We start from the raw sequence: 20,296 nt of genomic DNA, 5'->3' as shown, positions 1-20,296 counted from the left end.
GCTAACCCATCCCCCCCACCCCCCTCCCCTCTGAACCCTCAGTTTGTTTCTCAGAGTCCATAGTCTCTCATGGTTCATCTCCCCCTCTGATTTCCCCCCCCTTCATTTTTCCCTTCCTTCTCTCTAATTCCATTTTGTTCAAAAAACATACCTTCTATGTTGGACTGAATCCTTTTAAATTTTTTGAGAGTCATTTTATGTTCCAGAATGTGGTTATCTTAGTAATGTTCTAGATATACTTGAAAAGAATGTTTATTCTTTTATTGTTGGGCAGATTGTTCTACAAATGCCAGTTAGGGCAAGTGGCTTGATATTAACTCTTCTATATCCTAACTAGTGTCTGTCTACTTGGTCTGTCTACTATGAGAGGGAGTACTGAAATCTTTACTATAATTATTGATTTATCTATTTCTCCTTGAATTCTATCAGTTTTTGTTTCATATATTTTAAAGCTCCGTTATTAACTGTATAGAGGTTTAAAATTGTGTGCTCTTGATGAATTGACCACTTTTTAACAGCTTTATTGGGATATAATTAATATACCACAAAAGTCACACAATTACATTGTACAATTCAATGGTTTTTAGTAGGTTTTAGATGGTTTTGTAACCATCTCTACTGTCTAATTTCAGACCATTTTCATTACCCCAACAATAGACCACTACCCATTAGCAATAACTCCCTACTTTCTGTCTCTATTGATTGACCTCTTTTGAACATTTCCTATAAATGGATCATATGGAATGTGGTCTTTTGTTACTGTTTTTTTTTTCACTTAGCATAATCCTTTCATATTCATCCATGTTGTGAATATATCCAAACTTAATTTTTTTATATTGACAAATAATATTCCACGGGTATACTACATTTTGTTTATCCATCCATCAGCTAATGAATGTTTAAATTGTTTGCACTTTTTTGTCTATTATTAATAATTCTGCTATAAACATTCATGTACAAGTTTTTGTGTGAATATGTGTTTTCATTTCTCTTGAGTGTATATGTAGAAGTAAAATTGCCAGTTAACATTTTGAGGAACTTCCAGATATTTTCCAAAGTAACTGCCCCAATCAACAACCACCAGCAACATATGAAGATTCCACTTTCTATACGTTCTCATCAACACTTGTCATTGCCTTTCTTAAAAATTTTAGCCATCCTAGTGAAAGGTGAAAAGGTATTGCATTGCGGTTTTGATTTGCATTTCCCTGATTGCTAATGATGTTGAACACCTTTTCATGTGCGTATTGGCTATTTGTATATCTTTTCGGGAAATATGTCTGTTCAAATTCTTTTTAATTTGACTATTAGTCTTATTGCTTAGATATAAGAGTTATTTACTATGGATACAAGTTCCTTAACAGATATATGATTTCATAATATTTCTTCTCATTCTGTGGGGTGTCTTTCCACTTTCTCAGTGGTATCCTTTGAAACACAAAAGTTTGTAATTCTGCTGAAATCCAATTTAAATAGCTTTTGTTGCTTGTGCTTTTAGTGTCAGATTTAAGTAACCATTGCTTAATCCAAATCACAAATATTTACTTTAATGTTTTATCCTAAAATAAAGGTTATCTTTAAGATACCCTTTAGGATAAAAGATAGCTCTTCCACTTAGGTCTATTGTTCATTTTGAGTTAATTTTTGTATAGGGTATGGGGAGGGGTTCCAATTTATTGTTGTGCAGGTGGATATCCAGTTTTCCCAGCACTATTTCTTGAAAAATTGCTTATCTCTATTGACTATTCTTAGCAATATGTCTATCTTTATGCTATGACCACTCTGTCTTGATTACTGTAGCTTTATAGTAAGTTTAAAAATTGGGAACTATGAGTCCTCTAACATTCTTTTTCTTCTGTAGAATTGCTTAGCTATTCTAGGACCTTTGAATTTCCATATGAATTTTAGGATCATCTTGCCAATTTCTGCAAAAAAACAAAAACCAAAAAGTGGGATTTTGATAGGCATTGCATTCAATATGTAAACATATAGACCAATTGGGGGAATATTGCCATCTTAACAAAATTATGTTCTCCAATGCAGCAACATGGGATTTCTTTCCATTTGCTTAGATTTTCTGTAGATTCAATAATATTTTGTACTTTTCAGTGTACAACTCTTGCACTTCTTTTGTTTAATTTATTTCCTAACTACTTTTTAATACCATGATAAATGAAATGGTTTCATAACTTCATTTTCAAGTTGTTCATTGCTAGTGTATAGAAATAAAATAGATTTTTGTTTATTGATTTTGTACACTGCATGCTAAACTCACTTGTTACTTTTAGTATTTCTTTTTATTTAAGGTTTTCTATATGCAAGATTATGTGACCTGCATATAGAGATAGTTTTACTTCTTCTTTTCAATGTGGGTGACTTGTATCCCCTTTTCTACACTGTGGTTTCCATGGCTAGACCTTCCAATGCACTGTTGAATAGAAGTGTCACCAGCAAAACTCCTTATCTTTTTTCTGACCTAAGAGGAAAATATTCAGTATTTCATTTGTAAGTATGATATTAAGTGTATGTTTTCTCTAGATCTCCTTTATCAGGTTGAGGAGATTCTCTTCTATTCCTAGTTTGATAAATGTTTTGTAGTGAAAGGAAGTTGTATTTTGTTTCTGTATCTATTGGGATGTTCATGTGGTTTTATACTTTATTCTATTAATATGTTGTATTACATTGATTGATTTTCAGATGTTAAATCAATCTTGCATTCTTGGGCTCAATCCCACTTGGTCATGATCAGTAATTCTTTTTATATGCTGTTGGATCTGGTCTGCTAGTGTTTTTTTGAGGACTATAGCCATAAGGGATATAGATATATAGTTTTACTTACTCTTGATGTCTTTGGTTTTACTATCAGGAAATACTGACCTCCTATATTTGGGGGAAAGTTTATGAATCTTTTTTAAGGGTTTGCCAGAATTCACCAGTGAAATCATCTGGTGAAAAATTGTAAAGAACTCATTCAATCTTTCATTGTTGTAGGTCTATTCAGACTTTCTGCTTTTTCTTGAGTCAATTTCTGTGGTTATGTATTTTTTTAATGTGTTTTTTTCATCTAGGTTATCTACTTTGTTCACAAACAGTTATTCATAACATTTTCTTATATTTGTTTTTATTTCTCTATGGTTAGTAGTGAGGACTCATATTTCTTTTTTTTTTTTAAAGATTTTATTTATTTGACAGAGAGAGATATAGCGAGAGAGGGAACACAAGCAGGGGGAGTGGGAGAGGGAGAAGCAGGCTTCCCCGCAGAGCAGGGAGCCCGATGCGGGGCTCAATCCCAGGACCCCGGGATCATGACCTGAGCCAAAGGCAGACGCTTAACGACTGAGCCACCCAGGTGCCCCGAGGACTCATATTTCTGAAGTTAGTAATTTAAGTGTTCTTTTTTTTTTTTTAATTTTTTATTGTTATGTTAATCACCATACATTACATCATTAGTTTTTGATGTAGTGTCCCATGATTTATTGTTTGTGTATAACACCCAGTGCTCCATGCAGAACATGCCCTCTTTAATACCCATCACCAGGCTAACCCATCCTCCCATCCCCCTCCCCCCAGAACCCTCAGTTTTTTCTCAGAGTCCATCGTCTCTCATGTGTTCTCTTTTTTTGCGGCAAGTCTAGTTGGAGATTTGTCCATTTTGTTCTTTTCAAAGAACCAACTTTTCTTTTTATTGATTTTTGCTGTTGTTGGTCTTCTATTCTGTACTTTACTTTTGTTCTAATGTTTTTATTACCTGTCTTTCATTTGGTTTGGATTTTTTTTAAGTTTCTTAGGGCAAAAGGCTAAGTTATTTATTTGGGATGACTTGTTTTTTAATGCAGACATTTACAGCTATAAATTTCTTTCTGAGCACTGCTTTAGCCTCAAGTCTTACGTTTTGTTATGTTCTGTTTTCATTCATCTCAAAGTATTTTCTAATTTTCCATGTGGTTTTCTTCTTTGACACATTTGTTGTCTAGTAATGTGTTGATTCCCCAAATTTCTTTGTTATTGATTTCTAATTTAATTTCGTATGTCCAGAGAACATATTTTGTATGATTTCAATCCTTTTAAATTTATTGAGGCTTGCTTTATAACCCAACATATGGTCTATCCTGGCAAATACTCCATGTACACTTGAGGAAAATCTATGTTCTTCTGTAATTGCATAGAGCATTCTATAGATCCAGTTGGATTGTAATTTTGTTCAAGTCTTCTATCTCTGGTTGATCTCCTGCCCAGTTATTCTATTATTGAAAGTGAGATATTAAGGCTCCAACTATTTTGTAGAATTGTACATTTCTCCTTTGAATTTTTTCAGGTTTTGCTTTGTATATTTTGTGACTCTATTGATAGGTGAATATATATTTATAATTATTATGTCTTCATGATATATTAAACTTTTTATCATTATTAAATGTCCTTCTTTGCCTCTAGTAACCATTTTGGTCTTAAAGTCTATTTTGCTTATATTAGGTTAGCTACTCCAGCTCTCTTTTGGTCGTGGTTTGCATGGTATATCTTTATCCATTCTTTTAGTTTCCACATTTTTGTGACTTTGAATCTAACATATGTCTCTTGTAATATCTACATAGTTGGATTATGTGTTTTTATCCACTCTGCCAATTTTTGCTTTTGATTGGTGTGTGTAATCCATTTACATATAATTTGATAACTGATCAAGTAGTTTTAAATCTGACATTTTGCTATTGTTTTCTGTATGTCTTATGGGGTTTTTTTGTTCTTCAGTTCCTCTGTTATTACCTTCTTTTGTGTCAAGTATATATTTTCTAGTGTACTATTTTAATTCCCTTATTGCTTCTTTTACTATATTTTTGAGTTATTTTATTAGTGGTTTCCTAGAAGATTAAAATTAGCATCTTAATTTAATCTATTTCAGATTAATAATAAATTAATCTCAATGGTGTATAAATATTTTGCTCTAATAGACCTCTGGCACCTCACCTCTTCTCTGTGCTATTATTGTCAATCAAATGAAATTGTTATAAGTTCATCAATACAGGGTTTTGTTTTGTTTTGTTTTTAGAGAGAGAGAGAGCAGCAAGGGAGGGGCAGAGGGAGAGGGAGAGAGAAAATCTGAAGCAGGCTCCCCATGGAGTGCAGAGCCCAACCCTAGGCTCAATCTCACAACCCTGAGACCATGACCTGAGCTAAAATCAAGAGTCAGATGCTCAACTGACTGAGCCACCCAGGAGCCCCCATTAATACAGGGTTGTTTGTTGTTGTTGTTGTTTTTAACTATTGCTTTATGCAGTTGTATTTTAAATCAGTGAAGAAAAGAATTATAATCAAAAGTACATTCATAGTGTTTCTTATATTTACCTATGTAGTTACCTTTATTTGTGCTTTTTATTTTTTCATATGCATTTGACTCATGGTCTGGTATTCTTTCATTTAAGACTAAAAGACTAGGTCTCCTAATAGGACAGGACTTCTGGTGATGAATTCTATCAGTTTTTGATTATCTGCAAGTGTTTTAATTTCTCCTTCATTGTTGAAGGATAGTTTTGCTGGATATAGAATTCTTTGTTGACTTTGTTGACCATCTTTTTCTTTTACCACTTTCAACATATTATCCAACTGTCTTCTGGACTCCACGATTTCTGGCTATAAATCAGCTATTAGAGGGAGGGGGAGAAAGATGGCGGAGGAGTAGGGGACCCTATTTCAACTGGTCTCCGGAATTGAGCTGGATATCTACCAGACCACTCTGAGCACCCATGAAACCAGCCTGAGATGTAAGAAGATCTGGATCTCTACAAACAGAATATCACAGGTGGTTGGTTTCAAGGTATGAAACAGGGAGCTGTGATTCCACAGGCAGATATTGGAGGATAAACGGCAGCAGGAGGGTGCCTGGCCATGGGGGTCCTACACCACCGGTGAGTGACAGCCTCGCTCGCTGGGGACAGGCACAGACTCGCAGACCGGTAGCGGCAGGGAAAGGACTCTAGGGCAGCCCCCAGGGTGGGAACCCAGAGCAGCGGGGTCAGGCAGGGGTGAACTGGGAGTGGCTGGTGGTTTTAGAAGCACAAAGGGCAGAGATGTGCCCCGACCTGGAGGCAGGACTGGGAGCGCTGTGGAGGGGCGCACAACCCAGGACACTGCAGTTTATAGCAGCACGGACAGAAACAGAGACAGTGTGCCCTGGAGAGCTCACTGAAGAACAGACTGAGGTCTCTCTGCTCTGAAGCAGAGGATTGGAAATGGTCTCTTCTGCTCTGACTCGTGGAAGAGACACAGAAAGCCGCGAGGGAAAGGTGCCAGAGAACAAAAGCCCCAAAAACTGATTCCCACTGAGCCCATCCTCCGCCACAGGGGGGCAGGGCAAATCCGCCCAAACAGGGTTGCCTGAGTAACAGCGCGGCAGGCCCCTCCTGCAGAAGACAGGCTGGGAAAACAAGAGGCCAGCAACCCTAAGGTCCCAAGAAAACAGGTGCATCTTGCTTGAGTTCTGGTCAATAATTTGGACTCCATACATTCCCTCAAACACCCATCAACAGAATGACTAGGAGGAGGAACCCCAAAATAGAAAAGACTCAGAGATTATGACTTATGCTGCAGATTTACAAATGGATGCAGATATAACCAAGATGTGGGAGATGGAATTCAGGCTAGCAATTGTGAAGACAATGGCTAGAATGGAGAAATGAATTAATGACAACATAGTGTCTCTAAGGGCAGAAATGAAAAGTGAATTGGCAGAACTTTAAAATGCTATCAATGAGATCCAATCCAATCTAGATAATCTAACAGCTGGGGTAAGTGAGGCAGAAGAACGAAAAGTGACCTGGAAGACAATTTAATAGATAAAAAGGGAAAAGAGGAGGCCAGGGAAAAACAACTCAGAATCCATGAAAATAGAATCAGAGAAATAAGTGACACCATGAAGCATTCCAATGTCAGAATAATTAGAATCCCGGAGGGAGTGGAGAGAGAGAGAGGACTAGAAGATGTATTTGAGCAAATAATAGCTGAGAACTTCCCTAATCTGGGGAATGAAACAAACATTCGTGTCCTAGAGGCAGAGAGGACCCCTACCAAGATCAAGGAAAACAGGCCAACACCCCGGCATGTAATAGTAAAACGTGCAAATCTTAGAACCAAGGAAACCATCTTAAGGGCAGTTAGGGGGAAGAGATTCCTTACGTACAGAGGAGGAACATCAGAATAACGTCAGACCTATCCACAGAGACCTGGCAAGCCAGAAAGGCCTGGCAAGACATATTCAGCATACTAAATGAGAAGAACATGCAACCAAGAATACTTTATCCGGCAAGGCTGTCATTTAGAATGGATGGAGAGATGCGGAGCTTCCACGACCGGCAGAAACTGAAAGAATATGTGACCACTAAGCCGGCCCTGCAAGAAATATTAAGGGGGGTTCTATAAAAGGAGAAAGACCCCAAGAGTGATATACAATAGAAATTTACAGGGACAATCTATAAAAACAACGTCTTCACAGGCAACATGATGACAATTAATTCATATCTTTCAATAATCACTCTCAACGTTAATGGCCTAAACGCTCCCATAAAATGGCACAGGGTTGCAGATTGGATAAAAAGACAGGACCCATCCATATGCTATCTACAAGAGACTCATTTTGAACCTAAAGATCCATCCAGACTGAAAGTGAAGGGATGGAGATCCATCTTCCATGCCAGCGGACCTCAAAAGAAAGCTGGGGTAGCAATTCTTATATCAGACAAATTATATTTTAAACTAAAGTCTGTAATTAGAGACACAGAAGGACACTATATCATTCTTAAAGGGTCTATCCAACAAGAAGATCTAATAATTGTAAATATCTATGCCCCCAACGTGGGAGTAGCCATCTACATAAGCCAACTGTTAACCAAAATAAAGAGTCATATTGATAACAATACGTTAATTGTAGGAGACCTCCATACTCCACTCTCAGCAATGGACAGATCATCTAAGCAGAAAATCAACAAGGAAACAAGAGCTTTGAATGATACATTGGACCAGATGGACCTCATAGATATTTACAGAACATTCCACCCTAACACAACAGAATATTCATTCTTCTCGAGTGCACATGGAACTTTCTCCAGAATAGACCACATGCTGGGTCACAAATCAGGTCTCAACTGATAGCAAAAGATTGAGATTATTCCCTGCATATTCTCAGACCACAGTGCTTTAAAACTGGAACTCAATCAGAAGAAAAAATTTGGCAGAAATTCAAACACTTGGAAGCTAAAGACCACTCTGCTCAAGAATGTTTGGGTCAACCAAGAAATCAAAGAAGAACTTAAACAATTCATGGAAATCAATGAGAACAAAAACACATCGGTCCAAAACCTATGGGATACTGCAAAGGCGATCCTAAGGGGGAAATACATAGCCATCCAAGCCTCACTCAAAAAAATAGAAAAATCCCAAATTCACCAACTAACTCTACACCTTAAAGAAGTAGAGAAAAAGCAACAAACGACGCCTAAGCCACGCACTAGAAGAGAAATAACTAAAATTAGAGCAGAAATCAATGAATTAGAAACCAGAAACAGTAGATCAGATCAACGAAACTAGAAGTTGGTTCTTTGAAAGAATTAATAAGATCGATAAACCACTGGCCAAACTGATCCAAAAGAAGAGAAAGGACCCAAATTAATAAAATTTTGAATGAAAGGGGAGAGATCACAACTAACACCAAGGAAATAGAAACAATATTAGAAATTATTATCAACAACTATATGACAATAAACTGAGCAATCTGGATGAAATGGAGGCCTTCCTGGACACCTATCAGCTGCCAAGACTGAAACAGGAAGAAATTGACAACCTGAATGGGCCAATAACCAGTAATGAGATTGAAGCAGTGATCAAAAACCTCCCAAAAAACAAGAGTCCAGGGCCTGATGGATTCCCTGAGGAATTCTACCAAACATTCAAAGAAGAAATAATACCTATTCTACTGAAGCTGTTTCAAAAAATAGAAACAGAAGGAAAACTTCCAAACTCATTCTATGAGGCCAGCATTACCTTCATCCCCAAACCAGACAAAGACCCCATCAAAAAGGAGAATTTCAGACTGATATCCCTGATGGATATGGATTCCAAAATCCTCAACAAAATCCTACCTGATAGGATGCAACAATACATTAAAAGGATCATCTACCACGACCAAGTGGGATATATCCCCAGGATGCAAGGTGGTTCAACATTTGCAAATCAATCAATGTGATAGAAAACATTAATAAGAGGAGGGAGAAGAACCATATGGTCCTCTCAATTGATGCAGAAAAAACATTTGACAAAATACATCATCCTTTCCTGATTAAAACTCTTCAGAGTATAGGGATAGAGGGAACATTCCTCAAGGTCATAAAATCCATCTATGAAAAACCCACAGCGAATATCATCCTCAATGGGGAAAAGCTGAGAGCCTTTCCCTTAAGATAAGGAACATGTCAAGGATGCCCACTCTCGCCACTATTGTTCAACATAGTATTAGAAATCCTAGCAACAGCAATCAGACAAGAAAAAGAAATAAAAGGTATTCAAATTGGCAAAGAAGAAGTCAAACTCTCTCTTTTCGCAGACAACATGATACTTTATGTGGAAAACCCAAAAGACTCCACCCCCAAATTACTAGAACTCATCCAGCAATTCAGTAATGTGGCAGGATACAAAATCAATGCACAGGAATCAGTTGCTTTCTTCTACACTAACAACACAACTGTAGAAAGAGAAATTAGAGAAACGATTTCATTTACAATAGCACCAAAACCCATAAGATACCTCAGAATAAACCTAACCAAAGAGGTAAAGGATCTATACTCTAGGAACTACAAAACACTCATGAAAGAAATTGAAGAAGACACAAAAAGATGGAAAAATATTCCATGCTCATGGATCGGAAGAATAAACATTGTTAAAATGTCAATGCTACCCAGAGCAATCTATACCTTCAATGCCATCCCAATCAAAATTCCAATGACATTTTTCAAAGTGCTGGAACAAACCATCGTAAAATTTGTATGGAATCAGAAAAGACTCCAAATCGCCAAGGAAATGTTGAAAAACATAAAGCTGGGGGCATCACGTTGCCCGATTTCAAGCATATTACAAAGCTGTGATCACCAAGACAGCATGGTACTGGCACAAAAACAGACATATAGACCCATGGAACAGAATAGAGAACCCAGATATGGACCCTCAACTCTATGGTCAAATAATCTTTGACAAAGCAGGAAAAAACATGCAATGGAAAAAAGACAGTCTCTTCAATAAATGGTGCTGGGAAAATTGGACAGCCACATGCAGAAGAATGAAACTCGACCATTCTCTAACACCATTCACAAAGATAAACTCAAAGTGGTTGAAAGACCTCAATGTGAGACAGGAATCCATCAAAATCTTAGAGGAGAACATAGGCAGTAACCTCTTTGACATCGGCCACAGCAACTTCTTTCAAGATACATCTCCAAAGGCTAATGAAACAAAAGCAAAAATGAACTTTTGGGACTTCATCAAGATAAAAAGCTTCTGCACAGCAAAGGAAACAGTCAACAAAACAAAGAGACAACCCACAGAATGGGAGAAGATATTTGCAAATGACACTACAGATAAAGGGCTGGTATCCAAGATCTATAAAGAACTTCTCAAACTCAACACCCAAAAAACAAATAATCAAGTCAAAAAGTGGGCAGAAGAGATGAAAAGACACTTCTCTGAAGAAGACATACAAATGGCTAACAGACACATGAAAAAATGTTCATCATCATTAGCCATGAGGGAAATCCAAATCAAAACCACATTGAGATACCACCTTACACCAGTTAGAATGGCAAAAGTTGACAAGGCAAGAAACAACAAATGTTGGAGAGGTTGTGGAGAAAGGGGAACCCTCTTACACTGTTGGTGGGAATGCAAGTTGGTACAGCCACTTTGGAAAACAGTGTGGAGGTGCCTCAAAAATTTAAAAATAGAGCTACCCTATGACCCAGCAATTGCACTACTGGGGATTTACCCCAAAGACACAGATGTAGTGAAAAGAAGGGCCATATGCACCCCAATGTTCATAGCAGCAATGTCTGCAATAGCCAAACTGTGGAAAGAGCTGAGATGCCCTTCAACAGATGAATGGATAAAGAAGATGTGGTCCATATATACAATGGAATATTACTCAGCCATCAGAAACGATGAATACCCAACTTTTACATCAACATGGATGGGACTGGAGGAGATTATGCTAAGTGAAATAAATCAAGCAGAGAAAGTCAATTATCATATGGTTTCACTTATTTGTGGAACATAAGGAATAGCATGGAGGACATTAGGAGAAGAAGGGGAAAATGGGGGGGGGAATTGGAGGGAGAGATGAACCATGAGAGACTATGGACTCTGAGAAACAAACAGGGTTTTAGAGGGGAGGGAGGAAAGGGGATTGGTTAGCCGGGTGATGGGTATTAAGGAGGTCACGTACTGCATGGAGCACTGGGTGTTATACAAAAACAATGGATCGTGGATCACCACATCAAAAACCAATGATGTATTGTATGGTGACTAACATAACATAATAAAGTTAAAAAAAAAAAAGAAATCAGCTATTAATCTTATTGAAAACTGAACATAATGAGCTATTTTGCTCTGGGACGTGGTATCTCTCTCTTTATCTTTTGATAGTTTTACTCTAAGGTATCTAGGTATGGATCTCATTGAATTTACCCTACTTAAAGTTCATTAAGTTTCCTGAATGTGTAAATTAATGGGGTCTTTAAAATCATCCTGATCTTGGACTTCCAGCCTCCAGAATTATGAGAAATAAAGTCCTATTGTTTAAGTCACCCACTCTCTGGCATCTTGTTATAGCAACCTGAAATGAATAAGACAGTCTGCTTCTACACTAGTGGAAGGGGGAGCTTACTAGCTGTTATTCAATTATAACATCCTACTGTTAGCCAGCCATGTGCTGATATGGAGTCCATAAAACCATATATACAAAATAGACCTTTGCTTAAGAATTCCAACCCTCTGTAATGTCCACAGAAAAGTGGGGCTTATAGTGTCTTCTCTTTCCTGTTCAGTTTCTACCTCCACCATGTCCCCTACCAACAGCTACTCAGTGGTTTTGTTCCTTTAGTTTCTATTTTCAAAGTTTACCCTCTTCCATGTTTTTGCTCCTTTCCTAATCATTAGAAAATTTTTAAGGAAAATCCTTCTTTAGACCCTCTTTTCTTTTTTTTTTACCTCTGCTACTCTCCCAGCCTCTGCTATGGATTATATGTGATGCATTAGTAAACAAATATGCTATTGCCTCGTACCCCATAGGGAAGTGGATATATACCACTCCCCAGAAAAGTGTTGGAAAATAGTGGGGTATGTGTGGTAGAAGGGGTGGGGGAAGCCAGTCCTGCCACACCCCTTTTACAGAGTGCCATGGAAAAATAAGTTCCACAGAAAGAGAGGGACTCTGAATATCTGCAGAAGGTCCCACTCGAGTCTTCAGCATAATACCAATGAGCATGTGTGTGTGAGAAAACTGCACAAAGTCAAGGAAAGTAGTACCTGAAATGAGCAGTGAAAAAAGACCCCCAGAACTCCTAGAAATCAAGTCAAGGAAAATAAAGTATAAAGTATAATATTTGATAGAGTCAAGACTACATCTAGTTTTCTTGGCTCTAGCATTTACTCTGGTTATCTTCCCTTTACAATATGGTTTGGGAAAATTTTCTTTTACAGAATGTAGATTATTTTTATACCTGCCCCCACTTGCAACCTGTACCCTGTACACTTCTAGTCCTTATTGAAAAGAAAATATTCAAATGCCTAGTTTTCTGTTGTTGTTATTGTTAATCTTTAGGTCTCTATATTTAAAAAATAAACACTTCAGTTCTGCCATTGGTATCTGGTTGGTTTGTTGTTTGTTTGTTTGTTTGTTTGTTTGTTTGTTTCAGAGCTATCTGTTTCTTTTATGTCCTGGTAGGTCATTGCCCAGTGGGGTTGCTTTTGAGGTGATAAGGCATACTTTGAATTTTCCAAAGACTCACATTTTAACATATGGAATTTTTTTGGAGGATATCTTACAACCTCCTCTTCTTAGAACAAACAGTTCTAAATTATCTGTTATTCTGTAAAATCTTATGAACTTCAACAAATTCAAACATATTCAATTTACGGAAAGATTCCATTCCAACATGTTCTTTTTGTATTTTTTTTGTCACAGGCAATTTTTGCCCCAGACAGTTTTTAAGATGTGAGGGACACTTAGTTCCTTGCTCAAAAAACAAATAAAACAAAATCGTATTTTACAAGTGGTAATCTTTAGTTCAGCAGGTGACCATTAGGACTCTGGTTAATTTATTTTTAAAAGGACTCAGAGAACAAATGACAACAAGCATGTGAAATCTTCCTAAGCCTGAATGGAGCCTTTTTTTTTTCAACTCTAAAAGTTAAGATATTTTAGATTACTCTTTTTCCTTAGTCTCCAGAATCCCATTCTCTCTCTTTTTCCTGAATGTGGCTGTCATTTAACTCTCTGATGGCAACATTTCATTGAGGAACAGGCTTCATAGCAAGAATCTGCCTGGTCTTTCTGTAAAACCTAGAGACTGGATTCAAGACAATTTTTTCAGCAAATTTATTGCAGCAGTCCAAATCTGATGGAAATAAAAATATCAATTACCCCACAGATTGCTCTGAGAAGTAACCAAGAAGAAAGTTTTAAAAAGCACTTATTGTATACCTGAAACTATTATTACACTGTATGTTAAATAACTGGAATTTAAAATAAAACTTTAAAAAAATAAAAAATAAATAAGAAGCACTTTATAAATACTATTCCAAAGTCTAAAACACTTTTCCTTGAACTTTAGACAAATGTAAACATGTCATTCCTACTCAACAAACCCTGTCCCATCCCCAAAATGCCCCCATTCTACTGTAAGCTCTTAGAGTACTGGGATTTTTTTTTCCTGCTTATCTTTGTATTTCTGCAACAGAAAAGTGTTAGGAAAGATTCAGTAGAGGCTTTTAAGTTGAATTAATGAAACAGAACTCATTTTATGGACCAGTGGATCTGCTTTTGCTAAAAAATAGAAACTTTGAGGAAGATTGGAAGTTTTTTTATGTTTATCTGGGAAAAGAGAGATTTTTTTTTACTGTGCCTGACCATTCTCATTTGTAACAGAAGTCCTATAAACTATGATTTGAGAGTCCTCCCTGACCCATAAAACATCCTTCACTGATGCCTGAAAACCTACTTAAAATTCGTTTTCCTTCATCTTGAAAAAGAATATCTGGAAAAAAAAAAAAAACCCTACACATCATATTTAGTGGTAAGAAACTAGATGCTTTCCTACTAAGATCAGGCACAAGGCAACAATGTCCACTCTCACTACTTATATTCAATATTATACTGAAAGCCCTACCTGATATAGTAAATCAAGAAAGAAAATAAAAGGTATGCATACTGGGGGAGGCCTGGGTGGCTCAGTCGATTAAGGCATCTCCCTCCAGCTCCGGTCATGATCCCAGGATCTTGGGATCGATCTTGGGAACCTGCTTCTCCCTCTGTCTGCCTCTCCCCCTGCTTGTGCTCTCGTTCTCTCTCTCTGACAAATAAATAAATAAAATCTTTTTTAAAAAAAGGCATGCATATTGAGGAGAAAGAAATAAAACTGTCTTTGTTCACAAATGACACAGTTATCTATGTAGAAAATCCTAAAGAATAAACAAAAAATTCCTAGAACTAATAAATAATTATAACAAGATTGTAGGATACCAGTTTAATATACAAAAGCCAATTGCTTTCCTATACACTAGCAATGAACAATTTGGAATTTGAAATATAAACAATATTATTCACATTAGCACCCCCAAAAATTAAATGCTTAGGTATAAGTCTAACAAAATATGTACAAGATCTATATGAGGAAAAGTACAAAAACAATAAAAGAAATCAAAGATCTAAATAAATGAAGAGATATTCCGTATTCGTAGATAGAAAGACTTGGTATTATTAAGGTATCAGTTCTTCCCAACTTGAGATATAGATTAAATGAAATCCCAGTCAAAATCCCAACAGGTTATTTTGTGGATATGGACAGATTCAAAAGCTTATATGGAAAGGCAAAAGATCCAGAATAATCAAAACAATATTGAAGAGCAAAGTCAGGGGACTGATATTACCCAACTTCAAGAGTTGTTGTAAAGCTGTGATAATCAAGATATTGTGGTATTGTCAAAAGAATAGACAAATGGAAAAATGCAACAGAACAGAGACCCCAGGGGGCACCTGGGTGGCTCAGTCAGTTGAGCATCCAACTCTTGGTTTTGGCTCAGGTCCAGGTAGTGATCTCATGGGTTGTGGGATGGGCCCTGCATTGGGCTCCATGCTCAGCAGGGAGCCTGCTTGAGGATTCCCTCCCTCTACCCCTCATGTGCATGCTTTCTCTTTCTCTCAAATAAATAAATGAATAAATCTTAAAAAAAAAAAAAAAAGAACAGAGAGCCCAAAAATAGACCTACATACTATAGTAAATTGATCTCTGACAAAAGAGCAAAAGCAATTCAGCAGCAAAAGGATATTTGCTTCAAAAATGATGTTAGAATGACTAGACATCCACATTCAAGAAAAGGACTCTGGATACAGACTTTACACCCTTCTCAAAAATTAACTCAAAATGGATCATAGCCCTAAGTGCAATGTGAAAAACTATAAAACTCCTAGAAGATAACACAAGAGAAAATCTAAGTAACTTTAGGTTTATCAATGACTTCTTATATACAACACCAAAAGCAACATCCATGAAAGAAAAAATTGATAAGTGCAATTTCATTTAAATTAAATATCTGCTCTGCAAAATACTGTGAAGAGAATGAGAAGACAAGCCATAGACTAGGAGAAAATATTTGCAAAACACATATCTGATAAAAAGCTAGTGTCCAAAATATACAAAGAACTCTTAAAACTCAATAATAAGAAAACAACAAACTAATTTTAAAAATGAGCAGAATACCTGAACAGAAATCTTACCAGATTACCAAAAATATACAGATGACAACTAAGCAAATAAAAAGATGCTCAACATCATATATCATTGGGGAATTGCATATTAAAACAGTGAGATACCACTACACAGCAATTAGAATAACTAAAATACAAAATACTGACAATACCAAGTGCTGGTGAGGATATGGAGCAACAGGAACTCTCATTCATTGGTAGCAGGAATACAAAATGATACAAGCACTTTGGAAGACAGCTTGGGAGTTTTATATAAAATGAAACACAGTCTTACCATATAATCCAGCAATTTCACTTCTTAACATCTACCCAAATGAGTTGAAAACTCATGTCCATGCAAAAACCTGCTACAAAAAAATGTTCATGGCAAATTTATTCATAATTGCAAACACTTGGAGGTAACCAAGGTTAATGGTGAATTGATAAACCTGTGGTACATCTTACAATGCAACATTATTCAGCAATAAAATGAAATTAAATCCATCAAACCAAAAAAACATATGAAGGCATCTTATATGCATATTGTTAAATAAAAGAAACGAGTCTGAAAAATCAAACTGAAACCAGTATGATTCCAACTACAAGACATTGGAAAAAGGCAAAATTATGGAGGCAGTAAAAGGATCAGTGGTTGCCATGGAAGGGAGGGATGAATAGGTGGAGTGCAGGAGAATTTTAGAGTAGTGAAACTATTCTTTGTGATGCTGTAATAGTGGATACACAACATTATACATCTGTCAAAACCCATAGACCTCTACAACACAAAGAGTGAACCCTATCATAAACTATAAATTTTTGTTAATAATAATATATCAATATTTGTTCATCAGTTGTGACAAATGTACCACACTAATGCTAGATGTTAATACTAAGGGAAACTGGGGGTGGGAGTAAGGGGAGGAGATATATATATGGAAACTGCAATTTTTCTGTAAATCTAAAACAACTCTATAAAACAAAGTTATTACTTAAATTTTTTAAAAATTCATTTTTTTGGATAATTCAGAGGCATTTTTAAATAATCTTCACTTATAGCATGAAATTCCTCTGGAATTGACTAATGTTTGTATGTGAATGGGTGGATCACATTAATATTCTACTCAGGAGTGTCTCTCAGGGTAGAATGAAAGTTCCAGGTTCTGTGAGACTAGGGTTTTCTGAAAGGTAAAGTAGGATTCAGAGAAAACCACTTAACTTAAGGCAAATGTCACTTTCACATACTGGTTATGAATTGTTACAATACCCGTCTCCATAGTAGAAACATTTTCTCATTCTCCCATTTGTGACCATGTGAGCATTTGTGAGTAGGGGAATAGATAGAGAACTTAGAGGTTCTTCTGATACTTAAAATTAATGAAAATTCTACTACCTTAGTACTTAGTGGCAGCAAAATAGCTTCAGTATGCATTAACAGCATGTATGACCTAAGTTTGCATCTCATTTGGGCAAATGACTTTAACCTCTCTCTAAAATAAAGATAATAACTCACTTCAGGGCACCTGGGTGGCTCAGTTGGTTGAGCGACTGCCTTCGGCTCAGGTCATGATCCTTGAGTCCCGGGATCGAGTCCCACATCGGACTCCCTGCTCATCAGGGAGTCTGCTTCTCCCTCTGACCCTCCCCCCTCTCATGTGCTCTCTCTCTCTCTCTCTCTCATTCTCTCTCTCAAATAAATAAATAAAATCTTTAAAAAAAAAAGATAATAACTCACTTCAGATCAAAGGGTTATTGTGACAATTAAATGAAGTAATGCAGTTACCTACTGAGGTCACAATAAAATATTAGCAATTCTTGTTCCTATTGCTGTTGCTGTTTCTTGCATTAGAATACTTTCTGATGAAATGCAGATTTCAGTATGTCTAGTCTGAGTTAGTGGGCAACTGTGGGTTGTACGAGGTGGAGGGTTAGAGATGGGAAGGATATCTGGATGAAGTAAAGAAGAAACTAACATTTTTGATGACAGCTGTAAATCAAGCATCATGTGCTTTGTTATCTCAAGAATCCTCATGGCAGGCTCAGGAATTATCCATTTTTATATATGGAGAAACTGAGACTCAGGGTAGGTAATTTCTCCATGGTACCGCAACTAGTATTGTAACTAGGTAGTGCTGGGATCAAACTCAGAAATTTTTTACTTATCATGTGAGCTTCCCTGTATGGCATATGATGCCACATGGGCTGAGAGATTAGGCTCATCAGTTATCTGGGCTACTTGAGACTGCTCCAACCATGCAGTCTTACTGGGCCTTTCCCATGGTTGGTGCTTGATAAGTATCAACTTTGTTGAACATATTTTTAAACAAATGGGAAAGTGAATGAGTGGATGAATCAGGAGAATCAAACTATACCAAATTGCACCAAATCAATGGTGATTCTATTTTATACCACGGATGTGTTGCTCAAAAGTGACAGAACTTCTGGAAATATAGTCATATTTTAAATGATCTAAGGCACCTCCCCATATGAACCTGATAGTTCTGTAAAGAGAAAATTCCTTTTGAAATAGGAATGATTACCTCATTTATCAGTCAGCTTTGATTTCACTGGGTTGAATTTTTTCTAAAATGGGTTTGAGTAGAGGATTGAGTAAACAGTCTTAAAGTTTCACTTGAAGGTCACTTCATGAATTGAGCATAGATCAGAGCTAGGTCACCAAGGTTGCTTGGTTTTTCTAAAGTATTTTGCTCCCACCTTATCTGGGTCTACACATTGGCTCAGCTAACCAGTTCTATTTTTTTTTTTTTTCTGACTAAGTCTGTTCGAGGCTCCTATTCATATCTTTCTCTTTTGTTCTCATAGAAAGATAAACATGTTAACTTGTATCTGAATCTAATTTGAATTTGTGTTTCTGATTAGAACTATTAATGAAAGGCAATCTTGCTGCTGAAGATGTTTTAATTAAATTAGTCAATAGGCACTTACTAAGCCTACTATGTGCTGGATAATAGACAGAGATAAAAAAAAATCCCCATCCTCAATAAGTTCATAGTCTAATGAGTAGGATTGTTTGATAATTACCACTTAAAGATTATTTTTATCTTTAGTTTTAATAGTAACATCCACATTGTTCTGCAATAATATGGTAAAGCCTTTAAATGTAAAATACCATAGAGAAGTAAGGGAATATTCAAGATATGAAGGGGTTGGTGAGTGGGAATTAACATTTATTGAGTATCAACTATGTACCAGGCCTTATGCCCACTAAATTCTTAAAACTATTCTTTGAAACAGGTATTTTTACCCCCATTCAACAGATGGGGAAAAGTACCAGTGCCAATAAAATGCAAAATTGGGCATTCAAAACCCAGTCCTACTAACTCTAAGAGAGTTTCCTCCCATAATACCACCATTTTCTGAATACCTACTATGCCCCAGGCTCTGGAATAGGCAGTTTTATATGTCTAGATGGTTCATGTGATATGCCTGGATTTGAGCAAACTTTAATGCTTCTTGGGGAAGTGATGGATCATAGAGTTACCTCAAGCACCAGTTGATGTGCATGGGAAGTGTTTCTGGAGGTGTATCGAGTTGTGTTTTGTTTTGTGTTTTACTAGAAGATAAAGTAGAATTTTGGGCAGTTGCCTAAGAGAACAGAACAAACTAGGACAATAGAGGCAAATAAGTGACCTCTTTTCATCTGTTCATCTCTCCTCATTTCCACCTTGAGCCTGATTGGTTGGTTTTCAGCCCTTACATAAGAAGAATTAGGATAGAAATGAAAGTCCATGTAAGAGTCAGGGCATAAACAGTGCTCATTTGGGACTCAGATAACAATATTAAATCCAGAATGGAGATGCCCCATACTGTCTGCCTGTACCCTGCAGAGAAGGAGGGAGCAGTGCTCTCCCAGTGGATTAGCTTTCTAAAGTTGCTGTAACAAATTACCACAAACTCAGTGGCTTAGAACAACAGAAATTTATTTTCATTGTTCTCGAAACCTAAAGTTTGAAATTAGTATCACTGGAGTGTAATTAAGGTGTTGGCAGAATAGCTTTTCTCTGGAGGCTCTTAGGAAGGATCTCTTCCTTGCCTCTTCCAACTGCTGGTGGCTACTGGCATTTAGTGGCTTGTGTCTGCGTCACTCCAATCTTTAAGGCCAACATCTTCAACTCTCTCTCTGCCTCCATCTTCATATCACCTTCTCTACTGTGTCAAATCTGCGTCTATCTCCCTCTCATAAAGATATATGTGATTTTGTTTAAGGTCCACCCTAATAATCTAAAATAATTTCCCATCTCAATCTGATCATCCTAATCAAATCTGTAAAGACCCTGTTTTCAGATA

The sequence above is a fragment of the Halichoerus grypus genome, chromosome 2 (assembly GCF_964656455.1).
Source record: "Halichoerus grypus chromosome 2, mHalGry1.hap1.1, whole genome shotgun sequence".
NCBI classification, from domain to species: domain Eukaryota; kingdom Metazoa; phylum Chordata; class Mammalia; order Carnivora; family Phocidae; genus Halichoerus; species Halichoerus grypus.
This window is presented reverse-complemented; position numbering follows the sequence as displayed.